This window comes from Micromys minutus (assembly GCF_963924665.1).
Source record: "Micromys minutus genome assembly, chromosome: 6".
NCBI lineage: Eukaryota > Metazoa > Chordata > Mammalia > Rodentia > Muridae > Micromys > Micromys minutus.
The window spans coordinates 37,290,098-37,297,236 of NC_137975.1; positions in this window are offsets into that span (position 1 = coordinate 37,290,098).

Sequence of the window (7,139 nt, forward strand, 5' to 3'; positions counted from 1 at the left end):
AGTCCTACCTAGAAGGGGGAACAAAATTATTACAGTAGGTAGAGAATGAGAGGGACTTGGTAGTAAGAAAGAAAGGGGAGAAGAAAAAGGGGAACAGGATCAAGTGTAGGAAAATACATGGGAAATGTACAAAGGGTCAGGAAATTGAACAGAGGTGTGTAGCAATAGGGGGTGGAAAAGGGGGTAGACAACAAAAAATCCCAGACACCAGGAAAGCAAGAGATTCCCAGGACCCACCAGGGATGATATCAGCCAAAATCACCAACAAAGGGGAGAGAGAACCTGTAGATACCATATGAAGAGGTTAGGCACAGCCACCAGTTGAAGAATAGGGTCACCTACTATCTCAAAAACTTTAACCAAAAATTGCTCCTGTCTAAAGCAAATACAGGAACTAAGAGAGAAGCAGAGATTGTTGTGAAGGGCATTCAGAGACTGCTATACCTAGGTATTCATCCCATATGTAGCCATCAAACTCAGTCAGTATTGGTGATGTCAAGAAGTGCTTGCTGACAGAAGCCTGATATAGCTTTTCCCTTAGAAGTTCTTCCAGAGCCTGACAAAGGCAGAGGCAGATGCCTGCAGCCAACCATTGGACTGAGCACAGGGACCCCAATGGAGGAGTTATGGGAAGGACTGAAGGAGCTGAAGGAGTTTACAACCCCATAGGAATAGCAACAATATCAACCAACCAGACCCCTAGAGCTCCCAGTGACTAAACTACCAACCAAAGAGTGTACATGGAAGGGCCCATGGCTCCAGCTGCATATGTAGCAGAGGATGGACTTATCTGACATTGGTGAAAAGGGAAGCCCTTGGTTCTGTGAAGGCTGTATACAGGAGCATAAGGGAATGGTGGTGAGGCAGGCATGGGTGGGTGCTTGGGTAGGTGGGGGAGCGTCTTAATAGAAGCAGGCTGGAGGTAGGGTAGGATAGGGAATAAGTGGGTTTGCGGAGGTGAAATCAGGAAGGGGATAAGATTTGAAATGTAAATGATAAAATAACCAATAAAAATTTTAACAATATATAATACAATATAATATGTCATTTGAAGCATCACAGGCCCTTCACAGCACTCTTTTTCCTTCTTAAACTCTCCCAAATAATCAGCCAACATAGTCCCTACTACTTTGTATCTCTAGAAGACATCAGCTCTGTTTAGGCTTCCAGGAGGTCAACCTAGAATGCACAGGGGCTACTACTGACAAGTATTCAGAAAATGGGTTGATCTATGGGGAAGTATAAGGCTATAAAAGGAATGGTCAGGCACAGTGCCTTATTGCCACTGAGCCCTCATCTCTAGTACTAAAGTTGTTGCCCTGAGCTCTGGACTTGTTCATACTCACCCAACCTGCCTTTGACTTCTGTGAATGCTGGAAGAAATACATCTACTAGAACCCCAGGAATGAGATCTCATAAAGCTAGAGAATTTATGCTAGACTAGAAAAAGAAAAAGAAGAAAACAAAACTATAAATTTCCTCCATCCACCGTAGATTTCACAGGGACTTCACATGCATATGACTAAGTAATACAAAGTGTATGACTCTGGGACAGGACTCCAGTCACAGACCCATTCAGATTCATAAGCATTAGCTTCCAAGCATCCTTTCTACCTCCTGATAATTTGGAAACTATCTATAACAGCTGACTACACAAAGAAATAGTATTTCCTCTTAGCCATGAAGATTTGTTTGTAGGAGTTGACCAAACACGGCATTTCTTTCCTTGAGGATATCTTTACTTCGGGTCCTCATCAAGGCAATTTTTACTAAAAGTGGGGTCAGTTTCCAAGTTGGTCCTACCGAACCTCAGAGCAGGAAAAGCCATGTATTCTTAATTTGATATTCTTGTGTTCCATAGATAAAGAGTACCATTATAAAATAGTGCCATGTCCTGCTTACTGCTTCTCCCTCCCTCACCAGTGTTAATGTATTGGGGTTCTTTACACATGTTCATTCTTTGTTTTTCTGAAGTCTGACGGCAGGCACACACACACACACACACACACACACACACACACAAACACACACACACACAAATAAAAATTTAATACTCCTCAAATTAGTACATATGGTGAAACTAAAGGAATATTGTCTTTTTTTTTTTTTTTTTTTTTTGATGAGACCAAGTAACCCTAAGACCTAACCCATTTAAAGACCCAATGAAGAAAGAGAATTACAGGCCAATTTCCCTTATGAAGGTAGAAACACAAATTGTCAGTAAAACATACTCCAACACATACCAACTCCAAGAACCCATTAAAAAGATCAGGCACCATGATGAAATAGCCTTCATGCTAGAAATCAGGGTGGATCACTATATAGAAATCAGTAAATATAATCTGCCACATAAACAACTTGAGAAACAAAAATACATAATCATCTCAGTAAATAAAGAAAAGACTTTTGACTAAATCCAACACTTCCCATGATAAAAGTACTGGAGAGATTAGGAATACAGGAGACAAAAATTCTATGTTATAATGGCAGTTTAAACCAAGTCCAAAGCCAACATTAACTTAAATGGAGAAAAACTCAACAATTGCAATAAAATAAGAGGAAAGCAGGAGAGTCCACACTCTACGTACCAATTAGTATATTGTCAGAGTCATAATTAGAGAAATAAGGCAACTGGAAGAGACCAAGAGGAAACAAACTGGAAAGAACAAAATCCAAATATTGTTCTTTCATCTTTCTTTAGAGATGATATGACATGATGGTATGCATGTTACTTAGAAACTTCTGCAGCTGATAAATGTTTTCTGCAACATAGCAATATATAAAAGCTACGCACAAAAATCAAACCTTCCAATTAAAAATTACAAACATATTGATAGAGAAATAAAGGAAACATCACTCTTTACAATAGTCCCTGCGTGCCCCCTTCCCAGATAAACACACATACACAGGCATGCAGATATATACATGCCTGACTTTTGATAAAGAAGCTGGAAAAAGAGATGTATCTTGGGAAAAGTATTGCTGTGATAAGACATCGAGACCAAAAGCAACCTTGAGAGAAGATTTTGTATTTGGCTTACACTTACACATCACTGTTTATCATTGTTGATAAACAGAATAAACAGAAGTTAGGATGGGAACTCAAAGGAGTACAGGAGCCTGGAGGCAAGGGCAGATGCAAAAGTCACAAAGGATTGCTGTTCAGTGGCCTCCTCCGCAGGGATTTCTCAGTCTGCTTTCTTATAGTTGCCAGGAAGACAAGCTAAGGGATGGCTCCACCCAATGTGGCATGAGCCCTTCCACATTAATCATTCATTGCAAAATATTCCACAGGGCCACAGGTCTCCTTACAGTCCAATCTAATGGAGGCATTTCATCAACTGAGGTTTTCTCTTCTTTGAGTTCCTAACTCACGTCAGGTAACATTAAGCTACCCAGGATGGACAGCATCTTCCACAAATGACACTGGTCAAACTAGTTAGTGTGTATAGAAGAATCTGAATATATCTATACTAATCAGCCATCAGAAATCTCAACTGTAGATACATAAAAGACTCTAATATACAACTGGTTACATTGAATCTGACAGAAAAGAAAGTGGGGGATAGCCTTGAACTCATTGACACAGCAAAAGCTTTTCTAGGCAGACTACTATTAGCACAAATACTAAAAGCAACAATTAATAAACATAATCTGATAAAACAGAAAAGCTTTACCATGGTAAAGAATACTATCATTAAATTAGCCTGAAGAATGAGAAATTTCCCTCATATTTTATAGAAGGCTAATATCTAAACATATTTTTTAAATTAAACAACTTTATTTAAAAAAGATCAATGTACAGATTTTAAGCATTTTTGCATAAAAGTATAGGAATACATTTTTGTCAGTACTTGATTTTTTAAAGGTTTGATAGTGTGCATTAAAATATTACTAGTTACAATGAGCATAAAGTACATGTAAAACAAGAACACAAGTAACTCAAGTTTTAAAAAATGGAATAAAGATCTAAACAGAAAATTCTCAAAAGAAGAAATTCAAATTGCTAAAAATCACCTAACTAAATATTCTACATCCCTACTCATCAGGGAAGTAAAAACCAAACTATTTTGATACTTTATTTAGAAGAGTCAGAAAGGCCAAAATCAATGATAAAAATGATAGTGCATCCATTTCTGCCAGAAGTGCAAATGCTTACAGCCATTTTGGAAATCTGTGTGGCAGTTATTGTGGTAGATGGGAATTGATTTATCTCAAGAATCTGCTATGTCAATATTGGATATATCCAAAGAATGCTTCATCCCAACACAGATAGATGTTCTCAACCATGTTTATTATTGCTCTGTTCATAATAGTCAGAGATTGGAAATGATCTATATACCTTCAAAATAGTGATGGATAAGAAATGTGGTACATGTTAACAATGGAATATTATTCTGCTTTTAAGAAATTTAATTTGCAGGTACATTTATGAATTGAAAAAAAAATGTCTTGAAACCTAAACCAAAAAGACAAATATGGTATGTATTCACTTCTAAGTAGTTGTTAACTGTTACACCAAAGACACACAAGCTACAATCCATAGAACTTCAGAGATTAAATATGGTGTGAGGGATTATGGGAAGGAAGAGATCTAGGAAGGTGAAATTGAATAGTTCCTTATGGATAAGCAAGGGTTAAAACTGGAACAAGTGGGTAAATAAGAAGATAATCTGCAGATGAGAGAATAAATATGGATAAAATCAGATAAAATCAGTGACCATTTGAGGAGTCATTTAGTAAACTAATAATTTAGAAGGTAGCATATATGATAGTTATTTAAATAAAATTGCCAAATTATTGGAGAAACAGAGCCCCAACTGGTCATCTGCCTATCATTACCGAGTGAGGCTCAAGTACTGGTAATAATTTATATCTAATTGTAGTGTTGGACAAAGAGACTACATGGGAGCTCATAAAACTGACAAACCATTGCCATAGGTAAAGTTAAACTCTACAAACTGGCAGCAAGGGCCCACTGGTGAAAATAATAACTATGTAAGACAGTGAAAATGGAGACATTGAGAAGTTTAACCTAGAGCCATCACACCTACTAGCAAGTTCCTCATGCTAGAAGGTACTTCACAGCACCAAAGAGCTTTCATCACCACAAGGCTACAAGTCCTTCTTTCAGGATATACTAGTGCAGTGGTGGCACATTGATCGTGAGAATGACCAGTAATATCTAACTTTATTTAAGACCCACTTCATGAAAAGAAACTCATATCCAAACCAGTTTAGGTCACAAGGAATCTAAAGAGATTTAGAAAGACCTAAGGATAAAGCAAACACTACTGTTTAACAAAGGAAACAACAATAAAATGACTCCTAATTACATTGTTCTATATTCATACAGAAGTGACTTGCTTGGCCAACATCAGAAAAGTTTCATTCTATATTATATGGGAACAAATGCAGAGATGCACAGTAAGATAATATGCAGAGAGTGACAGTCCTTGGAATACTCAGCATTAAATAGAATGTCTCCATCACATGCCTCTCTCAGGACTCAAGGAAGCCTGTGGAAGAGGAGGCAGTAAAAGAGTAAGAGCCACAAAGACAAAGCAACAGGAAGAATAGAGCTCATAGAAGAAACAGAAGTCAGAGATTCACTGTTACATATACTCAGAATTTACATAAAAACACTAAACTTGAAGTTATGATACACACACACACACAAACACACACACACACACACATTCACAAACATACACACACATATGGATGAAATGTCATGATATCAGACAAAAAATTTTTTAAAAAAAACTTTATTTTACAAAACGAAGATAAATGTACAGATTTTAAACATTATTTGCTTAAAATTATACATTTTTGTCAGTACTGTTTTTTCGGATATTGAAATAATCTTTACATAAAACAATGTGAATATATTTTTTTAGTCAGTACTTGATTTTTTTCAAGGACTTGACAATATGCATTGAAAACCTAATAGTTACAATGAGCATAAAGTACATGCAAAACAAAACGCAACATGGAAATAGTCAAAGTCTTCTTGTTTTGTAAATATATGTATATTTTTTGTTTTCTTTATTTCTTGGACTTCATACAGTCTGTGAGTTGTTTCTGGGGGAGTGCAAGCCTCTGGGGTTAGCATTCCACTAACAGTGACTGCATATTATGTCTGTTCTTTTGTGACTGGGTTATCTCACTCAGGATGATATTCTCTAGATGCAGCCATTTTCTTAAGAATTTGGTTAAGTCATTGTTTCTGGTGGCTGAGTAGTATTCCATTGTGTATATGTACCACAATTTTTGTATCCATTCATCTTCTGAAGGACATCTGGGTTCCTTCCAGCTTCTGGCTATTATAAATAGAGCTGCTATGAACATTGTGGTGCATATATCTTTGTTGTGTATTAAAGTGTCTCTGGGGTATATGCCCAGAAGTGGAATAGCTGGGTCTTCAGGTAGTACTATATCTAATTTTCTGAGGTATCGCCAAACAGAATTCCAGAGTGGTTGTATTAGCTTGCAATCCCACAAACAGTGGAGAAGTGTTCCTCTTTCTCCGCAGCCTCAACAGAATCTGCTGTTATCTGAGTTTTGGATCTTGGCCAATCTGACTGGTGTGAGGTGGAATCTCAGGGTTGTTTTGATTTGCATTTCCCTGATGGCTAAGGATGTGGAGCACTTCCTCAGGTGTTTCTCGGCCATTCGGTGTTCCTCAACTGAAAACATTTTGTTTAGCTCTGTACCCCATTTTTTAATAGGGTTATTTGATTCTCTGGTGCCTAGCTTTTTGAGTTCCTTGTACACCTTGGATATTAGGCCTCTATCTGATGTGGTGTTGGTAAAGATCTTTTCCCATTCTGTTGGTTGCCGTTTTGTTTTCTTGACGATGTCTTTAGCCTTACAGAAACATTGCAATCTCATTAAGTCCAATTTGTTAATCTTTGACCTTAGAGTTTGAGCCATTGGTGTTATGTTCAGGAAATTTTCTCCTGTACCTATGTGTTCGACAGTTTTCCCTACTTTCTCATCTAATAGTTTCAGTGTATCTGGTTTAATGTGGAGGTCTTTGATCCACTTACCCTTGAGCTTTGTACAAGGAGATAAGAACGGGTCTATTTTCATTCTTTTGCATGCTGAGTGCCAGTTGGACCAGCACCATTTGTTGA